General features: G+C 39.8%; 2 long non-coding RNA genes across 3 annotated transcripts in view; one reads left to right on the top strand and one right to left on the bottom strand.

Moving 5' to 3' along the window:
- Window positions 1-24,130, bottom strand: part of LOC114012259 (uncharacterized) — a 95,210-nt gene that overhangs the window by 51,137 nt on the left and 19,943 nt on the right. Inside the window, exon 2 of one of the 2 annotated variants that reach the window (XR_003554618.2) lies at window positions 6,749-6,816. This is a non-coding gene — a long non-coding RNA (uncharacterized LOC114012259). Of the gene's footprint in view, window positions 1-6,748; window positions 7,413-24,130 lie in introns of those variants that run through there. The other variant, XR_003554617.2, reaches the window with a different exon arrangement.
- LOC114012258 (uncharacterized) lies at window positions 674-24,130 on the top strand. The gene is made up of 5 exons (XR_003554616.2): window positions 674-750; window positions 3,580-3,753; window positions 8,860-9,059; window positions 10,191-10,275; window positions 23,320-24,130. It is a non-coding gene; the product is annotated as an uncharacterized LOC114012258 (long non-coding RNA).

Genomic DNA, 24,130 nt, shown 5'->3' with positions numbered 1-24,130 from the left:
TTTCAGATAATGCTAAAATGTGTAAAAATGTAAAGCCAAATCTGGAAAGATTTTATAAAAAAAAGGCAGGAGTTTGAAAAAAAAAATCATAGTTTCCTTATTTGTTATTTAAAAATAATCTTTTGCATTAGATTTCCTACAGTTTTAATCAAATAATCAAAGAGCCAATATAAATATGAAGAAAAAGGGTCAAAGACAATTTAAAAATTATCTCTTGGAAGGGTGAAAGCTTTCTGTTTGGTTTTACTTTCACAGAGAAAAACTACATTCAATCCAGTCAAGCACTGCGTTTTCAAAAATTTTGTGGTTCTGGCTTAATACCACAAAAGAGAAAAACTTCAAAGTTAAAAGATCAAGCCTCCAATATTTGGTCACCAATATGACATAGCTGGGTAAAATTAAGGATGGTCACCCGTTGTGATAGACAGTGGGAGGGGGTGATCTCTGACTCTGGATTTCCTTTCTTTTGCTGATTGAATCATAAAAAATCCCAAACATTGTTAGATGAATTTCTTTTCCTATTATGACATGTTTTCACTTTATATTTTGGAACCAAGTAAGTTCTTGAATGTCTGCACACGTGTATTGGTAATAAAATCTTTTATTCCTCTAAGATAGCTACAAAACCTGACTCCCCTTACCTGATGACCTGTTCTGTGTTCTCTGTGTTTCCAGGTATGTGCAAGCACACTTTTTTTTCCATTGGCCAACACTGGAACATGATCATAATATCCAGTGACATTCAATGCCGTAAGTAGTATGTTGTTCTACCTCTAATGGGATTGGTATATGAAAAAAAGGTCCATGCACAGAAACATCTTTAATAAATCCATTGATAGTGCTTGGGAAAGTGGGCTTTTGGGCTCAGAGCCAGTGACGTTTAGTGCAATTTTCTGTAGCAAGGCAAGTCAATGGGTATGCAGAAAAGACTGTTTGGGGAAGGCGGGGGGGGAAATCACACATGTTGCTACATCTTGTAGGTTAAAAATTTTCCATCTCCATCTGTTCCTTAAAGGGAAAATTGGATTCTGTGAGAATATTTTTTCCACAAAAAAGTATCTGCTTTCTGTAGAAAATTAGAGCTATTCATCAGAAAGCCAAACACCTGCAAGCCAAATATTTCTGGCTGAAAGTATTGATTTGGAGTGCTACTGCCACACCTCTCAGGAGGATGGCAGTTTGGTGCTTCATTTCCATGCTCTTTGTGAGGGGGCTCACAACTGCCACATCTTTACTGCCTTACATGGCTGAGCTCAAGCAGGGACAGGAGCTCATGCAGCCAAATGGCTGCAGCATGTGACAGCGGTGCTGCCTGTGAAGCAGAATTTGGATGCGAGCTAATTTCTCCCTCTGTACCCCCTGCTAGGCTAGGGCCTGAGTGCAAGCAAGCCGGGGCAGTAGGGATGCTCAGGGAGCTTGGGCTGAAAATGAGCTCCAGGATCAGGCTAAGCAGGACGCTGATTCTGATACAGTGCCAGAGAGAACAGCAATGCCGTCAGGCACCTAAATCTACCATTTGCATGGCTACAGAAGTGTTTCTGACTGGGAGTTTTCAGATGGAACCTTTATTATTTCACCATTATAAAAAGAAATGTCTTCAGATTTCCAATTAAAAGTAAATCAATAAGCTTGAATAGTTTTTTTGGAAAGCAATGGGCCTAACTGCTCCATTAAATTCAAAGAGGCATTAATTGGGCAGAAGATTACCTAGAACTGAAGCTTGGTAATGCATGAACTTTTAGTCAATGGTTCTATCTAGCTACTATTTTTCTTTTCAGAATTATATTTTAGTTTTGGTCAAATCAAGCTTTAAAAAAATGTTGGCAAAATAAAAAATAATCAGGAAAAGTATAATTTTTGTTCAACCCAAAATACTTATTTCAGCTTCAAAAGAATGACTTCATTTTTGGTCTTGGGCTGATTCACATGTTGTAAGGCTTTTTTTTTCTTTTTAAATTTAGACCAATTTTAAAATGAACAGCTAAAAGGCTTTGTTTTGAAAGTTTTTAGAAGTGTTTTGGCAGTTCTAGAATGAAACACTCCATTTTGAAAATACTAAAATGAAGTGTTTTGACATTGTAAATTTTTTTCTGCATTGTTTCATTTGGGCCTATTTGCTAAATTCCATTCAAATTCAGGAAGAGTCTCACTTTCTCTGAAATTAGTGGTATATTTATTATTTGTCAGAAAGCAGTGCTTCATTAAGCTCTGCATCAGTTCAACCTATAATAATGAGAGAGAATGCTTAATAGGGACTTGATTGTATACAGCTACATTTCTCACTCACCTTCTAATTACTATGGTTTCTGTAACCTTTTGCTCAGCTCTGCCTTTCTGCCACTGCCTGTATTGCTGCCTCTGCCACTGAAGGAAGAATCTTTTCTGTTTACGTTAGTATATGTGGTCATGTATGCTCTTCTTATGTTTTATTGCCTTTCTTCTTTCTTTCCTTTTTCCCATTAATGAAGATTTGGTTGAGTATACTCCAGCTGGTTTAAATATTTCTAAAAGCCATTCACCTGCATTAGAAATAAACAGCTGGCATACCAACATTTTTGTCTTTTTGGGCTGCTCAGCTTCACCAGGGCGATTCACAGCTTGCACTTTACTAAGGTTGTTGGTATCACTATTACACATTTCCTGTATTACATGAAGATCGGGTTCCAAAGTTAACAAGTCAAGAAATATTCCTGGGGGTGGGAGAGGAACTAGTGCATTCCGCTTTATTTCTGGAATTGCTGCCTTCATCCATGATCAAACATAGGTCTGAAACATGGTACCTCGCATCGCACAGAAATGCTTTTGCAGTCTGCACTCTGAATGTTCCAGTCCACCTAGGCCAAAGTACGATGGGACCTCAACTGCTGGCCACTGCTCGGTGCCTGGACTCTAAATAGTCTCTGGGTCAAAATTTGCACTACTGTAATTGGGAATGGCTCCAATAAAATCAGTATCTCCACATTTATTCTCTTGAAATTCAGAGCCAGATTTGGCCTACTATGTCCACTATGTGGACAGAGTCCAACTGAAAGCTAGGGGCCAGATTGTGCTCTGACTTACGGGAAAGTAGATGAGAATTAACTCTATTGCTGTTAACAGGGCTCAATCCTCATGTGTCTCACACCGATATAACTGTTCTGACCTCAGTGGAATTGATCCTCATTTATGCCACTGTAACTGAGATTGCAGTGTGCATTGCTTAAATTCTGTTGGGTGCGCCTTCTTCCAGGATGGAAACTATTTGCAAACTATAACAGCCTCTTTCCTAACATTGAGGCTTGCCATATCTGAAATTTTTGGTGGGGCAGGGGTGTGGAGAGAAGGATATAAAGCCAACTTTGTGTTTAGTGCTACCTTGTGCACTTTAGGTCCTGCAGTGTTCTGTTAAATTATCAGTGCCTAATTAGGGGACCAGAAGATTCCTATCCTCTCATCCTAATGTAGAGAATGTGTTCCAAGATCACCTAAAAAGATGGAGTAGGTCACTTTAGGAAATTCAAAATGGCAACATGGTGATTCTGTGCAGGCCTTTTTTCATATATGGGCTTTCCTGCTAATTGATTTTTCTTGCCTCTGCAGCTTCTGTTTTTTCCAGCTTTACATATTACATTTCTGAAGCATAAGATGAATGGGATGCTGCGCAGCTGAAAGATCACACGTCTCAAATGGCTCACTTGGCGTTCTCATACTGAACTGACTGGCTGAGTTGCAGCTTTCTGACAAGGGGAATGGTTGTTTTTCTCTCAGAACACTGTAAGTCTTAAATACAACATAAAGAAGCCTTCAGCTAGCAAGATATTAGATACACACATATATATATATGAGTGTGTCTATATAGATACACGTGTGTGTGTGTGTATTTGGAGTAAAAAGCAATTCTGTCTTCCTTTGCTTGCGCTGGAAATGTTCAGTTTGTCAGTCTGGCTTTTTCCCCTATTAGCAATGAAATTTGGCCAGGAGTCCCAACATGCCTTACAAAGTCAAGCCATGACCACATTAAGCATGAATGGCAGGGCAAGGTTACAGCATGTAACACTATGCTGTGGTGACCTGTTAACAGAGTTAGAGGCTGAGAGGTGTGAGGCTGGGTCAGATAACTGTTACAAGTGAAGCGCAAAGTGAAGCTCAAAGCTGCTTTGGCTGTCTACTCTTTCAAGAGGCATTTAGTGAGGATTTTTTATTTTGAAAGCATATTTTGAAAACTTCAGCTGCAGAGCTTGTAACCAACTGTCCAGAAACAAACCAGGATTTTTTTTTAGTTTTACCTACAACTACACTCGTGGCATATTCCTACTTATTCTACGATGATTTGAAAAGCTTTTCTAAAACCTTCAGGTACAAAGTGACTATGTCAAAGACAGAGGTGTTCAGCTGCAGTGGAAAATAAAACACTGTTATTACCCAGCCAGTAACAGAGTAGGCTGGTGGAGCTCTCCTGTGATCAGCCCTGGAGTTGTTCTACTTAGCAAGAAGTTAGGCTTTCCCATAAAGAGGAAAAAAAGAGAGATGCCAGGGAATGGTTTACACTACCTATGATTTTTGTTCCCCAGATCTTTATTTTGTCTCCTGAAATACTGACTTACATGCAGATGGGAAAAAAACAAAGACATTTTTAATTTTGAGGCTTTATTAATTTGTCTTTTATTTTTTTTTCTTTTATTTTTTTTTCTTTTTAATTTTGCTTACTTACTATGCCCAGTAGTCCAAGAGGTAGCAACATTTTAATGTAGCTCTGATGGGAATTTGGCTTGGTGTTGTAAGGCAGGCTAGGGAGGAGCCTGGTCTTAAAACAAACACAAAGCATAGTACATGAATCAGCTTCCAGGATGACGCTGAAGCACAATGTGAACTTTGCTTTGTGGAGTGGCATACTTGAAGAGCACAATGAAAACTCTGAAGACAACCAGAACCAGAACTGTAAAAGGTCTGCAGTGTCCCATTCTTTCACAGCAGCAAATAGGTTCTAGCGAAGATCATGTACCAGCTTTGCCTCAATCTAAGACCGCATATCTTTGTGTGGAATCATTTGTGAGTTATCTTTCTGTGAGGAGAAGGCAATCCAGCTTTCTCATACCTCAATCAGTTGGGAAGGGCTTCAATTTTTATTGACGATATCACTGAAGCCAATAGAAAAATAACTTAATGGTATTTGTAAATTCTGGCTCACACATCATGCATGGGTAAGGTCTAAGTATACTTAGGATTTAAGTGTTCAAAAGGTCAGTACTACAGGCTTACTTAATATAATCTATGGCTTTACACTGGGCATAGGTATCAGATCAATGGCAGCAGCACACCGACCAGGGAAATGCCTCAATTCAGCATATTCATTAGGGAGTGTTGTACTGTCCTAGCAGAAATGCCACTTCTTCCTAGGGTACAGAGCAGCAGAGAATTACTGAATGCTTGCAAGAACTTCTAGATTGGCAGGAGTTTGGAGCACTTTATGCATCCTAGAAAGCTTAAGATGCTGAGGACATAAGAGGTTATTTAAGGACATAGGGCCAGTCACATGTTTCATTTCTGATTGACATTGGTCCAGCCTGTTCTTAAAACCTCTGTGACACAGCACCTCCATAACTTCCCCAAAAGCAAGCTGTGTCTGAGCTGGTTCTTAGCATTAGAAATTTTTTCCTAATGTGCAGTATGAGTCTTTCTTGCTGCTAATTACGTTGTTCTCACTTTTCTTCTTACCTGCTAAGCACATTTCTTCATTTTTATACCACCATTTTCTGAATGTGCAGACTGTTATCCCAGTCGTCTCCCTGCACACTAATTATCTCCAATTACTCAATTTTAACTTTTAAGTTGTATCTTCTAGATTTTTGGTTCTTCTCACAGCTTTTATCTAATATCACTGTCTCCTGTCACTTAACAATTTTCTGGAAGTCATGTGCTCATCACTGGACCTGATACTTAAGCTGAAGCCTTACCAGTGCCCAGTACCTTGTCCTATGGCTCTTTTCTGTTTTTTTCAGTCCCTCTGGTAGGACTGCTTTCACCAGGCATGCCAATGTCTGCTTTCAACATTTAATTAAAAGCAAAGTGGTTGAACTGATGCTAACAGAAGCCAGATATTCAGCTGGCATAAACTGATGCAGTGTCTTAATGTCTATAAACAATACTGACTTACATTATCTCAGCATGGCAAACCTACCAGGTTTACAAATGCCCTGGCATCAAACCTCCCACGCCTCTGATCTGTTCCACTACAAGTACTGCTTCTGCCAACTGCAGCTGTGTCTAAATCTAAACCTGCTTCACTGTCGTGATGGACATAAAACCCTGGGGTATGAATGGTTCATGCTTGCATGATTAATATAAATTGTTTAACCAGAAGCAATTGCTGCATGAAGTATGAAAATGATATTACATCCCAATACTGCTGTATTTTTTGGTTTATGGATAGTAGCATTCAAAACTCAGTAATCTAATGAAAAGATTATAATTAATGATTTCAGATCTATCAAGAAGTACCAGCAGCGTGTTATATTTGAAGTGTCACCAGCTCTGATCAACTTTGAAACAGAGAAATGTTTCACTGATTTGAGGCATCACAACATGATCATAAAGTTATCCCAATTAACAATGTAATTAAGATTTAAAAGTTGCATAATTTATTTCACATGTATAATAACTGAAATTCAACTAATGAAACCTGAGTAAATAGTGCTAATTAGCAGTATTTTACAGAAGCAAAAATGCTTCAACAATGAAATTTGGATATTATCTTATTTTCCTTTCTTACCATTCTTTGCTGGGTTGTTATTCTGCTCCCACATTTTCAGATTTCCTGATCTTTTTGGTTGTACTTGGCTGGGGGGGAAGAGAATGAGGTTCTTTTATCAACTAAAGATTTTCAGCTATAAATCATATTACTCCATTTTAAATTGTTCTTATTTTATACAGTGTTGCCCTCAGACTTGCTGCTGCATGTTTTTATCTAGATCTTGGTCATGTATTCATTTAATTCATTGTACAGCAGAAATAGCATATTACATTCATGGAACTGAAAGATTTAACAGGTTTTGAGACTGATTGCTATAGTCTCATTTATGACAGTGTAACTTAGTTACAGGCTCAGCTGAAGCCTCTCAAACTGGAATGGATCAAAAAATAATTATTCTTATTACAGTACATTTTACTAAAAATCAGGCAACACCCTTTTCTGTTACTATTATTTAGCATTTATATAGAAGTAGCCTTAAGAAGTAGAGCTGCATTGTTTTAATCATAGAATCGTAGAATGGTTTGGGTTGGCAGGGACCTTCAAGATCATCCATTCCCAGCCCCCCTGCCATGGGCAGGGACACCTCCCACCAGACCAGGTTGCTCCCAGCCCCGTCCAGCCTGGCCTTGGGCACTGCCAGGGATGGGGCACCCACAGCTGCTCTGGGCAGCCTGGGCCAGTGTCTCACCACCCTCACAGGAAAGAATTTGTCCCTAATATTTGATCTAAATCTGCCCACTTCCAGCCTCCAGCCATTCCCCCTGTCCCATCACTCCATGCCCTTGTCAGAAGTCCCTCCCCAGCTTTCCTGCGGGCCCCTTTAGGCACTGGGAGGCTGCCATAAGGTCTCCCCGGAGCCTCCTCTTCTCCAGGCTGAACAGCCCCGACTCTCTCAGCCTGTCTTCCTAGGAGAGGTGCTCCAGCCTCTGACCATCTTCCTGGCCTCCTCTGGACTCGCTCCAACAGGCCCATGTCCTTGTTATGTTGGGGGTCTCACAAGAGTGGAGTAGAGGGGGAGAATACCTTCCCTCGACCTGCTGACCACAATTCTTGTGATGCATCCCAGGATACAGTTGGATTTCTGGGCGCAAGTGCCCATTGCTGGGTCATGTTGAGCTTCTTGTCAACCAGGACCCACAAGTCTTTCTCCTCAGGGCTGCTCTCAGTCCATTCTCTGCACAGCCTGTGTCTGTGCTTCGCATTGCTCCAACCCATGTGCAGGACCTGGCACTTGGCCTTGTTGAAATTTGTGAGGTTTGTACAGGCCCAGCTCTCAAGCCCGTCAAGGTCCCTCTGGATGGCAACCCTTCCCTCCAGTGTGTCAACCACACTACACATCTTGGTGTCGCTGAAGGTGCACTCAATCCCAGTGTCCATGTTGCCAAGAAAGATGCTAAAGAGCACTGGTCCCAATACTGACCCCTGAGGAACACCACTTGTCACTGGTCTCCACTTGGATTACAGTGTCTTTTTTAGGTCTATTGGTAAATCCCCTACCTTGCTATAGTGATGAGAAAAGACAACCTGGATAGATAACTACTCACAATGGAGATAAAGGGGTTTAACATTTGGTCCCTGTCTGAAAGCTGACAGGGTAGATCATTCCATGTCATCAAAACAAACTGATAAGAAATTGCATTGATTACTATAAGTGCTACGTACTCTCTCCCACTGCTATACCCAAGGTCCTTCAAGTAGAATCACTCTTCTGAACATTGTTAGTACACGTGTTATTTGCACTGGCTTTTGTTAAGAATACACAATGCAGGAAAACAATACTGCAGGTGTCTTTCAATGCCAGCATTTACTCTGAAGGTCACACCTCACTGTGGTGAGTGGTCTGAGGAAAGACTGGCAAAATAGACTTTTAAAATTTTTTTCTGTTGAAAGGGCCCTTTATGATTAAATGGAGACAGTTTACAGGATTGGGCTATCAGTATCAGAGCAGCAGCTCATGATTTGCATTATGTTATGCTGACAATGACTTGGCAAATAAGAGACTGACAAATAGTTTTACAGCGAAAGCAAAGAATATTGTGGAATGCAGACAATATAAGGAGATACCCTCCAGTCTCCAAGGACTTCCATTTTTTTTTTTTATTGCTTACAGGGTTTTTTTCTAATTTCAGTGCTGATGCAGTGTTTTATTTGGGAAGTGTTTGTTCCTTCTGCCTCATACAAAGCACCCAGCAATACTCTGAGACCAACACCACCTGTGCTTCCCAAGTGAAGTAAAGAAAACGCAAAGTGCTGTGTTACACAGGCTAGAAGATTTCTTAGGGGCTACCCTCAAAGACTGAAAGATTCATCCTGCAAAAAGAACTACATGGTAGGCATTCAAAGAGGTAATGCCAAGGTTAGAATTTAGGTAAAAGGTTTCCAGAAGTGCAGGTGGATACATTTTATCAGGGAAGTTGTAGAATGCCCATCGTGGTCTTAATAAAAAAAAAAATAATAATAAATAAAAAAAATATGCAATCACTATTAAGCTAAAAGCAAAAACAACATGTAGATTTAACTATACTGGTAGGATGCACCAGGGGACCTCTCACAGCCCCTTCCAATTCTGCTTTCAGTATCAGGTCTTTAACTTGTGCCAATTTCCTCACATTTGGGTGGATTACACGGGGCTGTCCATTGGTACTGATTTGAGTTTACCTCCCTTTGGTATGGGGCTTTAACTGCTTGACATCCCTGATACTCAGCAATACCCTGCCAATCCTGTGTTCATTAAAATTTCAGACAAAGTAATGTCTTTCAAATACACTTACATTACTAAAAAAATTACTAGATATTGCCAGGTTTCAAAGTTCAGCTGTTCTGGAATGATGTGTTTAAGAAGAGTAAGTGTGTGGCACCAGTCTACAGAGCAGAAAAAGGTGATTTTTTTCAACATCTGTCATTCAAAGACAAGCAGAGAACAGCAAAAATGTTTTTTCTTTACCTTGTTAGAAGCAGCAATTAAATAGCTTTCCACAAATATTACATATGGAAAACTCTGATTCCAAAGAGAAAATAAATTCAGAATTAGTGAAAGGGGAGATGAAGATGGAAGTAGCCTTGTAAGTATCTGTTAGAATATAAACTACAACATACTATTCTTTCTGTCATATTTTTGTACACTAGTAAAGCCTTGTTACTTATTTCTACAGCCCTCTATCATGGGTTTTTCAGTATTCCCTATTTCAGTAAGCAGTCATCCAAAATATCTGCGGGACTGGCCTCTCTCAAGACACCCAGCATGGGTTGTTCCCTATCTACGGATTTCCACTATTTCAATGACACAAAGAATTCTGTGTTTTGACATGGAAATCCTTATCACTCTAAAAATGAATTACAGTATTCATCCAATCATAAACTGACATCATGAAAGCAGCTCTTTTGCTGATGTGGTGACTGTAAAGTTGCTTGACATTATTCTGGTAACACAATTTGACTGGATATATGTTTTGACATCCAGGAAACAGGGACACTGATGGAAACTGATGGACCCAATGCCAAAAGAAGAAAAACTGGCTGCAGGAGGACACCCAGAAAACTAATAGGTGGATTGTAAAAAAATCCTTTCCCAAGGGGCAAAGTCAATAAATAGAGGACTGAAAAAAACCAGAAAGAAAAGGCAAAGACAAACCAATTTTTATATTTCTTATAAAAATAACAAAGAGATACTAAGGGGAATTTTATAGCTCAGTAGATGCAGGGTGAAGAATAGTTAGTTTTAACTTGGAGTTGACATTCAATATTCATATTTCTGTGTCAGCCACAGCCTTCAATAACTGTGTTGATAACGTGGAGTACCTCATTATTAAGCATCCTTTATCTTGACAATGCTTTTATTCCTTCCTTAATCTCCATCATAAATGTGTTCCAGAATACTGTGAACAAAAATGCCATCCTCAGGAGGACTAACATTTATAGACATTTTTTGTTGTGGACATTTCATTGCAGAAGCCAAGATCTTTCCTTACTTCCCTCAAGAACCTTTGTAAACACTTCTGCTCTCACATTTATAAACTGTATTTATATATAATCTCCCAAATCACCAATACAAAAAAAAAAAAATAAATCTGGGTTTGGAATCAACCAGAAATGTACCCTTTCAGATATTTTGTCCATTCTGAACTGAGCATTTCAATGTATCATAGATTGGTCACTTTTCCCTGTCACCGAGTGATAATATATCATAGGTAAAGGACTTACAACAGGACTTAAGGCAGAACTGTATTAGATAATGCAGTGCCAAGAATTCAGTATTAGCACAGTCAACAAACTCCCCTTCTCCCAGTAAATGATAACATTTACATATTTTGCCACCTGCTGACATTATATCAGGCTATTTCTAAATCCAGTCAGAAAGACTTCATTATTATGATGGTTTTGAGCAGTCTGTGAAGTCCCTGAGCAGCAGATTTTGGAAGCTGCAAGACTGATGTAGCTAATATCATTATATATTTACTGTTCTCTTATATCCTTTTGCAGGCACCTACTGTTAGCCACTGTTAGGCCTAGGATACGTATTGACAAAACGGACCTTTGGCTTGCTCTAGAATGGCCATTCCTATTGTTCTATACAAAAAAAACAATCCGTACAAACAAACCCTGATCAAACAGTCATCCAAAATGCTAAATAGCAAGAAACAATTTTGTTAGCCAGAAATTATCCTGAAATCAAAATACTGAAAATCCACAAAAAGGAAAAAAGTTTTTTGTCAGAATGACTTGGCTCCGTTTTCCTTAGTTCTTGGCTAGAACGTTTCCATTGATAGAGTTGCTAAGTGCATTCTATTTACAAATATAAACACTTGATTTTGATCAGCAAAAATGCATCAGCACACTTGAACAGTGTCAATGATGACATAATTACACTCACAATTTCCTCTCTGTAATGATTTTTAAATGTCAGCAGTCATTTTTTGTCTAATTGTAGCCTGCATGTCAGCACTTCCTCTTAAAACAGCATGTTCCTCTCTGCTGGAATTTCACACCTCTCCACTCACTCACTCACTTCACCAGTGAAGATAATGAAGATGATACAAGGCTCCAGGATATTTTCACTTCTGTGCTGTTTTACCATTTAACATCAAGCAGGCAGAATGAGGACTTTTTTTTTTTTTTTTTTTTTTTTAAGTACAGAGTTTGATCAGTTAGGCTTTAAATAATTATTTTATTTTAATGAACAAATCAAAAAGTAGTCTTCGTTTTTCTGGCCCCCTGCTGGTGCTTTGCTGATAACCTTTTTAAAAGCATGGGCTTGTGATAAAAATATTCTCACACATCTATACTGTAAACTCACTTGCTAGAGGAGAGGTTGTACCCTGCAATGCCAGACAGTGTCTTAATCAGTTCCGTGTTTAACACAGTGCAAAAGCAGGTGATGCTTTCTCTGCAAAGGCAGCCTGTTTAGAGATGTTATCACTACTATCTCACGCTATGACCTAGAAAGTGACTTTTGAAATGCTATTTTGCATGGTTCTAGGCCTCCAGAGCCAACAGCATAGCAAATAGGTGCATCTGGAGTTCATCTCAGAGCTCCCTTCCTCTTACCATAGATCACAGACCACATCATCAAGTGTATGGAAGTGTATTATTTGTGCAATGAACTGGAAGCTCTGCATTGAGGTTAGCAGCAAACATTTTCCACTCATCTGAACATACACTGGAATTGGAAACAGGGGCCAAAGAGGCCTCCTTCAATCCAATTTGCTTACATCTCATCTTCAGCTCTCTGATGATGCTTAACTCTAGGGTTTAGGAGACAAAGCTTATAACTTAGTGGCCCATTTAGTATCAAAATAGGAGAAGAGCCATAAAGAATGCACACCATGAGATCAAATAATGAAATGACGTTGAGATGTCTGATAAAAAAAGAATATGATTGAGTATCTCTGATTAGAAATACACACCCACACAGAGACGTATCAACCCTACTTATACATCTAAATGGGTCCCCAAAAGATAGGTGAAGGAATGGAGTGGTTTTTTTCTAAATTCCATAATAACATTTATTACATGTCTCTGTGACATACACACACAGAGCTGTATATGTGCACATAGGCACTTCAGGTGATAGTGTATATATTCACATAACACAAATGCAGACCTGGTTCTCTGTACCTTATGCTGCATTTTGTGTCCTACACATAGAATTTTCCTTTTTGACTAAATTAGTGCCTCAGAAATGTTCTGGAGCTGTTGGAAAGGGCAAGAGTTTTTAACAATTGCATCCTACACACTTGTGAGTTGTATGAATGAGTAGAGACAATCTGAAAAGAGATTCTTCTGGGCCATCCCACTGCAGAAGGATGTTCCCAAGGACCATGCCATTAAGGAAACAAAAGAAATTAACAGCCCAGCAATCAAGAGGAAAAGAAATCAAAGTCTTTGAATACTTCTAAGAGAATGCTAGTGCTGAAGCCATAGGAAGACCTGCCATGGGGAACACAGCAGGTGCAGCTAGTTTACCTGTGTCCACTCTTGAAAGGAGTCAAGAACTAGAAATACTAAAAGCTGAAAGACTATGCAAGACATGAACCTAGAATACCAAGAGACACTGATCTAGAATGTTCCTTCTCCCCTACCCTTTCCTTTCCCATTTTTATACCAAAGAGAAAAGTAGGCAATATTAAATTCTCAATTGGATGTAACATGCTGATAGGGAAGTTGGCTCTACTAAAACTCTACCACAAAGTTACCTTTCCCTATAGACCAGGCTCTGCTCCTATGCACTGCACTACAAAAAAGATCAACACCTCCTTGCCACACTACTGAGCTAAAGTTAAATTGAGAAAAGGGAAGGCAAAGAAAGAACCATTCCTGGAGTATTCTGCAGTTCCAGGTGGCCTGCTGGAGTGGTGAAAAGGATTTTCTTGAGGCTAATAAGGTAAAGAGGCTACTTTGCAGAGCAGGTCCATCTGTTTCCATGGAAAAACAAAAATGACAGGGGAAATGGAGTTTTCCATTTCAATGGACCAAAAGTATTGGATTATTGATGTTGCACACAGGAATTAAGTATATGTTTCACAACGTTACAGTCAAGCATTCCTTTAGTTTCAGAGAAATAAATGTTGCTGCGGGAATGACACATTGTACATTTAGTGTCTAAAGGTGGTAGGTTCAGGCTGTAGGAGTACAGAAACATTCTCTATACCAACTGAAACAGGTATATAAAGCTTTAAAATAAGACTGTAAGGGACTGTGCCATTTGGCAGATTATTCATGACTCAAGTCACTGCATACAGGGCATTGACTCTGAAGGTGCTTTGTATGTCTTAAAGTCATGCCAAAAGTATTTCAAGTTGGCCTCTCAAAAAATGACGTGCATTAAATTAGAGGCCACATCTAAAAACTTCAGTTGCTTTGCTTCACATGAACTTGAATTGAACCTCAACCTTACAAAACAGGGCATATTAAAACATAAAGAGCTGAACGGTAACCATGACAACAGTACTGCCAAATAAACGTAAGTATAGTCAACATTTATATATACCACAAAGGATAACGCATTATGTTGTACATTTATTAATATCAGTTCACATTGTATGCATTACTTTTCATCAGCAAAACTATATGTTATGTAGATCTTTTCAGATACCTTATTAATTTACCTTTGATTTTTTTTTTTAATTTTTTTTTTTGGCCACTCAACAAGGTCTATACAACACGAAGCTGGTCAAAATGTTCCAAGTTTTAGGTCTGGGTACAATATGGTCTCAAAATATTGTCTCAGTTTTAAACGTCTTCTGGTAAACTTTGGTACTGTAACTGTAGGTTGTGTTCCATTGAGACATAATATCAGTTATAACATTTTCACTTCCCCCCCCCCCCCCCCCCCCCAACTGTGACAAAAAGAATGAAATTTTTCATTGCTTTATTTTAGGAAGAAGGCTACCAATTTTTTTAATAGCTCATTATATTCAATGAGACTTTATTCTGTCTAGATGTCTGTTATTTTTCAATCATTAGACTAAAGGGCCATTCTTTAATTTGGACCCTTGTCGGCATTGAAGTAAAATGCTTTATGTATCATTTTTATAACCTATTTCACCCCAGCCAGGGTGCATTTTTAATCCCCTGTTCTCTAAGTAAGATGAGAAATACAGCCCCTTCCATCACTTTGGACAGAAATATGTCTAGTTTATTTTGAAATACCCTGCCAAGGGGCATTTTACTAAATGAGGATTTTCTGATCTTTAATTAGTATCACAAATACTTTTGCTGCCTGCACATTCCTTCAGTGAAAGGTTGTATAGAGTGAGTCACTGAATTGTGCATGTCCTGTGGGACTATGTGAGGAGCTATGCACTCCTCTTTCACACAGTGAACAAAAGCCAAATTCTTGTGGGATTTTTTTGTTTTGGGTTTGGTTGGGTTGAGGTTTTTAGGACTGAAATGCTAAAGCTATATGTGCAATACTAAGGGCTGAATACTGATGATCAGGGCTTCTTGGGTATCAGGGTAAGGCTTGATGTAGCTCTATAATTCATCTGCCATCTTTTCTTTTGCTATTACATTGCTTTTCTGGCCTCATATATTTACTTAGTAGCACAGATACAGTGTTTACTATTTCTAAATAGTAAGATCTAATGAATTGCAAATACAATGGTTTTTTCCTCTAACAATAGTTCAGGTACTATCAATCAGAAGCACTACACATACATATAATCCTTATGCATTTTTATGTGTGTATATATATATTTATATATCAAAAACATGTAGTCCACTGACAATATGCCTTAGTTCATTAACCAGTCTTTGGGATCAGCCACTTCTATTATATAGTGCATTTAAGCGATAGCTATGGCAGCCTTAGAGTGCAAGAATCTCTACTTTGGTGCTAGTAATCCATATGATTCTTAGTTCATCTGTTACAAGCTATGTTAAAGTTTCCCTTACTAGATCTGCAGTCATGCCTTTTAATCCACTCTAGGCTTTGGGAACTAGACATGGCTTGCATCTGGCCTGTCCTCAATAGCTGTGCTTGCAGTCTTAGAATAGTGACTTAAAGTGAGGCTTACCCATCCTGCAGGGAGATACCTTAGATGAGATCTGGTGTTTAATTTGTCTTGACTTTGTCTAGATAATCTGGCTGGCTTCTCCCAGACTAAAGCCAAAGTGTAAGCTAACACATAAGTAGTATGGATAAAAAGGACACCAGGATTTGACTGTAAACTGCTACCCAAATCAGCAAAAATGTATAGGTGCTATAAGAACAAATTGCCTAAGGTTGTGGAGACCTCAAAAATTTGAATAGCTCTCCTAGTGTTAGACATAGAGCTGTATTTCTTGCCTTTTCAAAACAAAGAGCTTGAAAAAGAAAACTTTCCTTGCCTGTTCCACTTGCCTATTCCAGGGTATGTATAGTTTAGGTTGCATTAATTCTCAGATAAAGGACTGATATATACAGGAGGTAGTTGTTAGGTGTATGAGTGACAGCTGAAGCAATGGTGGCACCTGCCTTTTATTGATATTTTTTTTTCAGTCTCAATTATCCTTAGTGTGTGGAACCCTGTTCTACTTTTCAAATGGCAGGAATATATAACCCAGTAAATCCTATCTTCATCTGGGTGCTGCCCCTCCTTTCTTTACCTGGAACTTACTGCATGAATGCTATTAAGTTACCACAAGACGGCAATAATGGCACAAATTGTTCTAGCAATGAGAAACTCAAAAGCAGTGACACCCCAGAGGCTTTAGTGGACAGAAGAATCATGGCATGAGCAATAAAATCCTGTCAAGCTGTCCTCTTGGCATGACCCTCCCTCTGGCTTTTCATTCAGCCTGGACACTGGCCTTGGGCGCTCTCTGGACATTTAGTACTGCAGTGGCAACAGTTTGTGCCTGCTGCTGGCACCACGTACCCTGCAATCAGCTTCTGTAACCAAAGCCCATCCAAGCCATTGGGCAGAAGTCCAGCCTGGAATCGACAATAGCATTACTACATCTTTGGGTGTCACCAACACTAACTGAAATGGCAAGCAAGGTCCTTTTATAGCTATCTAGTACCATCATAGTCCTTCCATCTGAAATGCAGTTGGCCCAAGAAAACGTGACATTAAAAGCAATTTTAGCTGGGATTTGTGTTGCTGTGGTGCATTAAGATCTTTAGCGAAATGGGATATGTATAAACGGCAGCACATGCTAAGACACTCTCTCTCCTCCCGACCAAGACAATATCACCACATTGCAGAGACAAAAACTAGGAGTTACCAGACCAATTGTGGAAAGTATCACCATGTGTGGCTCTGTGCCTGTGCTGGTCTGGGCACAGTGCCACGCTGATGTATCTAGGATCCACAATAGCTGGGTTAGTGCAACATCCAAGCTCTCTGCAGTAAGATTTAGATTCTGGTTTGTAGTGAAGAGGAAGACAATCCTCTGTGAAAAGTTACTGCTTCCCCAAATGCTTAGGGTCTTTAGAAGAAAAGCAACAAACTAACCAGCTAACTGACTTATTTCCTCAGTAAACTGGAAAAACACAGCCTTTACTGCTGCACAGGTTCCTAAATGAAGCACAGCCGGATGGCTGCCAGTAAACCCTTAGTATAGTAGCTGGCTAGGGAACAAGGATGTCCTGGCAACCACATGTTAGCGAGGATGCTGCATAATCTTTAACAAACTGTTGTGAACTAAGGCTGATGGTGGAGGTGGGGTGTGTGTATCTGCTTCCCAGAGATTTATATAGGAGTTGCTGCAGAGGTGAGCCCTCTCCATCGATGGAAAGCAATGCTGGAGCAATGGAGCCTTAGATGTTCAAGGCTAAAGAGCCTTCAACAATTTTGCAGGTATAGTTAGTTACTCTTTCTTGTATCTGCTTGAAGCTACAAAATGTGACAAGGTGCCTCACCATCACAGGATGGAAGATCTAAGGGAAGGTCATGCAGACTCCTTTTGAAAATAACAAAAATTAAAGCTTACAGAGAGAAAGGAGGGAAAAAGCTGGGTTATGAACTGTAATTGCTTTAGACTGCACCAACATCTGTTTGATCCCTGATTTAGTTCTGTAGCTTCAGTCTCTTCCTTTGCATAAAGTCAGTGTGCATCAGTGCACTGATAGTTAAGGAATAGTTACATGTTTATCATAGGTACTGATGGTTTCTCTTGCCTAAAAAGCTAGGTCAAATCACATCTTCTATGCTGAGGAAGCAAGGTTAGTTCTCTTCAGACAATCACTATACATAATTTGATGACCATGCTCTAGGATAAAGGTCCCTAGGGTAAAGATTTCAATGCTTTCTTTCATAAACCTAAACTTCTGAGGAAGACAGTAGGGGACAGAACATTGACTTAAATAAACCTGCAGAATCCCATTGGTGTGGCAGCTATTAACTGAGGCCTTGTGAGCATGTTCACCAATTTTGCCTACTAATGACAGCCCAAAATCTACACCAGCTCTTTGGGAGGTACAGGTGAGGTCTGGTGACATCCACCACCCTGCACATGCATTCAGCTGGAGGTTCCTCTTCCAAACTTCTGTGTGATAGGAACAGCCACTGCTAAAGAGCAGATATGCTTAATGTCATGGAACCTCCAGTTCATTGGGCAGTGGAATAAACTTAGGGGCATCTATTTCATAAAGATGGTGTAAATCTTATTATTTCATAGTATTAGTTAACATTTATGAAGTATTTTAAATTCCCAGAGGAGTCATTACAAAGTTGCTATAGACATTATTATTGCTATAACTGACAGGAACGATATTGTGTTCTATAATCTACACAAATGTTAATATTGTTTTGTTTCTTAAGAATACTTCTGTGCTTTATAGAATATCTTGTGTATTTTTTGTCTGTGTCCTCTGATCTACAGGAACTTTATAATGATATGAAACATTGACATTTCGGGATTGGTTTTTACTGTCTTTTTTCATGCAGGCTTTGATGGTGGGTTTGCTAATGGTGTATGTGTGTGTTTGAATTAAACCCATTAGTTAGGGGAGGAGACCGGTTTGACATGGAATTTAACTGATGTTGTTTTTGTAAGAAAAGGCCTGCTGGATTTAAGAGTGTTTGAGTATATCTGGTTGACTGAACTGTTTCCTCAAGGAAGTATTCGTTCAATCAATGTCCTGAAGGGTTAAGAAAACAGAAACCCATGATTTTACTGAGTTGTTGTTATGTACGTTTCCAAGGGAACTGTAACTGGAATGTTTAAATGTGTTGTTTCTCCCCAAACCCACAGGAGTGGAGCTTGAGTGTCTTGGTGTGCCCTAATCCTTGCAATTAGCATCTATGAGGTGGGGGGCTTATGGGGCTGAATCAGACTAAATACTTGCTAGTGACACTAGGTAACATTCCCACTATGCTGGATGGAATGAGTTTAGCATCATACTCATTACTTGTGTAAATCACAACCAAAACCAGAAAAAGGAATATATTAAAAGCTTCCCTTATTGCTTCTCCCTGAACGCCATGGACTTCTTTTAGTAATACACATTATAGAAATTAATAATTTCCAAGGAGTTCTTCTTAAGACTTAGGTAGATACGAGAAAACATGAGATTGATCGATCTTGAGTCAGATCTTTAGTATACGTATTGTCTTGCCTCACAATGCAATTTAACTCGGTTTCACTGGTGTAAAACTGAGAAAGTCTATTGAAACAAACTGCTTCAACAGAGGAGGCAAATTTTACCTACAGGCTCTCGCACTGTGAACAGATCAGTCTGCAGAAAGTCTAACCAAGCACTCTTCATTGCCAGATCAATTGCTGTAAGAAAAATACATATCTCTCTATGTGTGTGTGTGTAGAGGTCAACTGTGACTTAGATCTTTCAAGAAGCTGGGAACAACAAGGTCCAAACCCTCCCAAAGCCTTCCATCGTGCCATCACTCTCAAACGTTGGGCTTATTCTACCATCATGCTTTTTTCATGTGTGGCTGGCAGCACCCAGCTGAGTCAAAACTAGCTGAGCAGCACTCAGCCCCTGCTTGAATCAAACCTTTTTCCAAGTATAAACTGACCCACACTTTGACTGATTTATGTATTTCTTCTGGGTAGTGGGAAGATCTGCGTTCAAGGGAATGCTTTCACTTTTGTACTTGTCCCTCCTCCTATCATTCAATTTAAGATTTTTAATACAGCCCAAGATAATTCTATCTGTATAATTTGAGCCAATTCTTGTTCCAATGGACATGGAAAACACAGATTACCTCCCTTGCACCTGCCCTTTGAGCGCTTGAAAGCCCAGTGCTTTCCCAAGACATGGTTTATAAACACCTAATGATTCTTGTTGCCCTCTATGGCTCCTAAGCAGGACCCACAACTTGAGCTATGGCTCCTGAGGCAGATTAAGGTATCCATCTTGTCAGTGCTGGGGCAGATTACACACATTTTATCCATTAAAGCCCTGTATATACATCCTACTGTGAAGTTTCCTTTTTTGCTCCTGCCTCAGTATGAAACCTTTGACTAACAGGCTTTCTTTCTGCATGCAGATAAAACAGTAAGCTTACTCCAGCGTGTCCTGGGGTCCTCATCCTGAACTGCAAAAGAAAGAGGGAGGCTGATTCACTCTCAGGTCTTCTACAGACAATGATCTCAAAACTTTCAAGCTCTTAGATTCATAAAAGGCAGGAAACCAGACCCATATGATCAGTGCTAGCAAAATCCTGGGGATTCAATGCTTCCACCAGTGGTCAGAGGCCAAGTGTCCTATTTCCACTATGGTCAGAACAAGGGACATGCTGAAGCTAGCTTTGGCATGCTGACAGCTCTCATTTCCCAGCTATGATGAATCTGATGATTTAAAATAAAAGAACAAAGAAGCAAAGACCAGATCTTGATCAATGATTTCTGTAGCTCTTTTACTCCATGTCTTTTTGACACTGTGATGCAAAGAAGGGCAACTCATAAAGCAACATTTTTGGATTATTCTATTACCTGGTTTTGTGCTTCATGAACTCCTGCATGGATTAGTTTGACTAGGCATTTCTGCACACTTCTGAAGGCATAACGTAGGGCTGGACAGAGGTGCATTGGCAGGAGCTGAACATGGCTTGCAATCTTTTTGGCTCAGGTTTGTACTTCATCACCCAGATTTATCTAAGTTTTTATTTAAAAGAGTCTCTTAAAAGTCTCTTTAGATATCTAAAGTCTTCTAAACTGAACACAAAACAGAAGCTCTGATATGAGCCAAGTCCACTATGTAAAAGACAAAGAACCTATAAAAAGCAGAGGGGAAGTATAACCAAAGTCCTGCACTCCTCAGAAGAGTTAATCCTGAAATGGGTGCTAAACTCCAGAGCCCTAATGATAGATAGAGCGCTCTTTATGTCTTTGTTTTGCTTGCCATTTGCAGCCACAAGGTAAAGATGAGCAAAAATCTCCCTTTCCCCTTCTATTAGATGCAGGAAACTTTTGTTTTGGCAGGGCTTCTTTTTGTCATTCACAAAGTTTGTTTTTCTGTTGAGTTTTTTGGGAGCTTTTTATTTCCCGTCAGAGTGTGGACGAGAAAGCTGTTCTCGTCTGTAAGTTATGCACCCCTTACAGTGCCCCTTAGTTACACAGCACAAGGAAAAGAGAAACAGAATCCATGGCATCGTGCAGAAATGCTGCACTATATAGTTCACCCTGGTTAAACATTCCCAGAAAGGGAATAACCTAACACTGTGGTGCTCTTGAATGTCTTTTGGCCGTTGTGCTGCAGAGGAGGCAGGCATTTAGGGTTAAACTAAAACAGCTCTGGATTCTGGGCAAATTGGTTTTCAAGTCTGAGCCAGATAATTAGTATTATTTCCTGTTTGTGTTACTACACCACTATCTCCTCCATACCTGAAATAAATGGTATCTGGAGCCTTGAAAGGCAATACTTAACAGCTGTGGGAGATTTTCAGTTTGATTTAACCATGTGCCCCAATCTTCAGCCACCTTTTTTGGTCTTTGTCCAAACAACTTAAAGTATGCCTATAAAATAATGCTGAAAATCTTGTATGTAGTATTTAATTCTGTCATTTTTTGTCTGGTGTTCAAGGTATTCAGGGAGATGTCAAACTGGAAAGGAAAAGATGGTAATTTATCACATTTTTCAAACCCTGCAAGAGGCAAGTGTTGCATGTTTGGACTGAGTTTGGGATGGCCTCAGTTTTTCCTCAGCACCCATCTTTGATTCACTTTACCTTGCTCTAAAACGTTTCGTTAAGGGAAGCTGAGCGCTGAATCTAGTCAGCTCCTTACAGATGCTGGGGTTTTCTGAATTACACCCCAATGCATTCATGGCTAGGGGTCCCTAATCTAATGACGGAATGGATCAAACCATTAGATCTAAAGAGCAGCCTACATGAACTCTGAATGTGCATCTGTAGTTTGTGACTTGTGTCAGCTGCTTTGCTGCTAACATTTGAACCTTGCCCATTCCTATGTGTACGCTTTAAAGATGCACCTTGAAGATCAAACACTTTATCTACTTGTAGTTATGCTTCTCCTCAAAGCACCATGCAGTCTAAAGTTGCAAGGACCTTTCAAAACTAACATGCCTAGCACAGGCAAAGTCCATGCAAAATGCTGGGTGGTAGAACAGGTTTTGGTTGTGCATAAAATCACCTGCAACTGAAAGGCAACAGAATTTTATCTTTGTAAACAAGAAAAGAAGAGCCCTGTCCACTAAAAGTGCATGTTGGAATTACATGATAGCAGAGAACACGTTTCCACAGCAAATGTACTACTAGTTAACAGAAATCCCCTTTTCTGATTTCTAAGTAATATTATTGTAAACTATGAATTACAGTTTAGCTGCTGTTCTGCTAATTAATAACTTTCTGTTATGTTCAATTAATTAGTTACTGGAAATACACTGAGGCAAGCATTTGTACACGAATCAAACCTTTCAGCACAGTCAGATGTTAGTGATGCTGGCATACATCTTCTTTTTCTGCCAGGGTGTAGCTACATAGAAAAACCACCAGCAGCACCACACAAGAACCCATGGCCTTTGGTTAGCCTCTGCATTTTTACACTAGAATTTGTTCAGGCAGTCCGAGTCAACACTACAGGGGGCCTTTATACGGGGAAACACAGACCCTAAACATGCTCCCTGGAGTCCCCCCAGTCAGGTTCAAAGAATGCAGTTTTAACCACTGCTATGATGAAACCCCCACCAACTTTTACAGAGGCCACCCTTTGCTCACAAAACCTAGTTCCTTCCCTGCAGGCATGCAGGATCCTTTGAAATGGAAAATTTATGCTGTACCGAAATAGTTCGTAGTATAATAAACAACCAGTGCCATCATTCTGCTGGTACTCAGAGCGCAATTAAACCTGAACCTCATGTGAGTACTCCATCTGGGGTGGGAAGGTGATGGTGTGTGGGGGACAGGCAGCACAACCCCATATTGTTTTTCCTAATGCAGCAGATTTTACTGCTTATACCTCTCCCCCGCCCCCTTTCCCACAGTGAATACCCCCTTCTCTCTCCCCACATTTACATGGGGCACAGGGGCTCGCGGGTGGTTATATAACTTATAGGTCAATTTGTTGTTTGGGCAGAAGTGCTGCAAGAATGTGGTATGCTGGCTGGGGCTGGCTGTTTGCTTAAGTTCTCAGAGTTCAATGAGGTCATTTTCTCATCTTCCCTGTGTTTTCTGTATTTTCCACAGACCTGCCAGCCTCAAACAACACCCTCTTTCTTCGCATTAGAAATGGAAACACGTCCTCTGCAGGAATTTTCCACTTAATAGCTCCTGCTTTCCTACCGGGGGCCTCAGTGCACCACCACTGCAATGCTGTATTTCTTTCCACTGCAGTTTGACATTTTGCAGCCAGAACAACGAACGGCATTCACTCCATCCCGATTTTTGAAAAACATATCTCTATAGACACACAGAACACACCCAGTGCAGCAATCACCAGGGGGAAATGGCAAAGGTACTTAAACATCATTACATGTCACTAAGAATATGACATTGTCTAGTAAAAATGATCTTTTATACAGTTGCTTTTCCTTGCTCCCCCGTTCCTCCCCCCTCCAAGCCTTTATACACACACACACACAGACAGACACCAAAGCCTCTGCCCTGCTCTCCCATTAGCAGGTAGTCTCATGTTCTACACTTGATTGTAATTGTTTGCCTTTGTGAATTATTTCCTTTGCATAATATTTGCAAACCCTGTATCAGGTCTTGACACCGTGAGGAGCAGAAATGCAGATTGCAGATAATCTGAGCAGTAAACAAGGAGCCTGCTTTAAAATGTGCAGGGTGACCTGTCTGAAAGCAGCAGTATTTGCAAACTGTTTACTGCTGAGATGCAACGATGTCGTCTGAAATGCAACAGCCTGAAGATTGGAGCAAAATGGGATCTCAGACACTCGGTCAAGCACTGCCTATGATTTTTATAATTGTTGTTTGGGCCATGCTGTTTTTAAATTTAGAGCTGTATTACAAATTATTAAAAGCTAATTTCCAAAAA

The sequence above is a fragment of the Falco peregrinus genome, chromosome 12, assembly GCF_023634155.1.
Source record: "Falco peregrinus isolate bFalPer1 chromosome 12, bFalPer1.pri, whole genome shotgun sequence".
Classification (NCBI taxonomy): Eukaryota; Metazoa; Chordata; class Aves; order Falconiformes; family Falconidae; genus Falco; species Falco peregrinus.
Note: the sequence above shows the minus strand (reverse complement) of the source record. Positions and strands in the feature narration are given on the sequence as shown.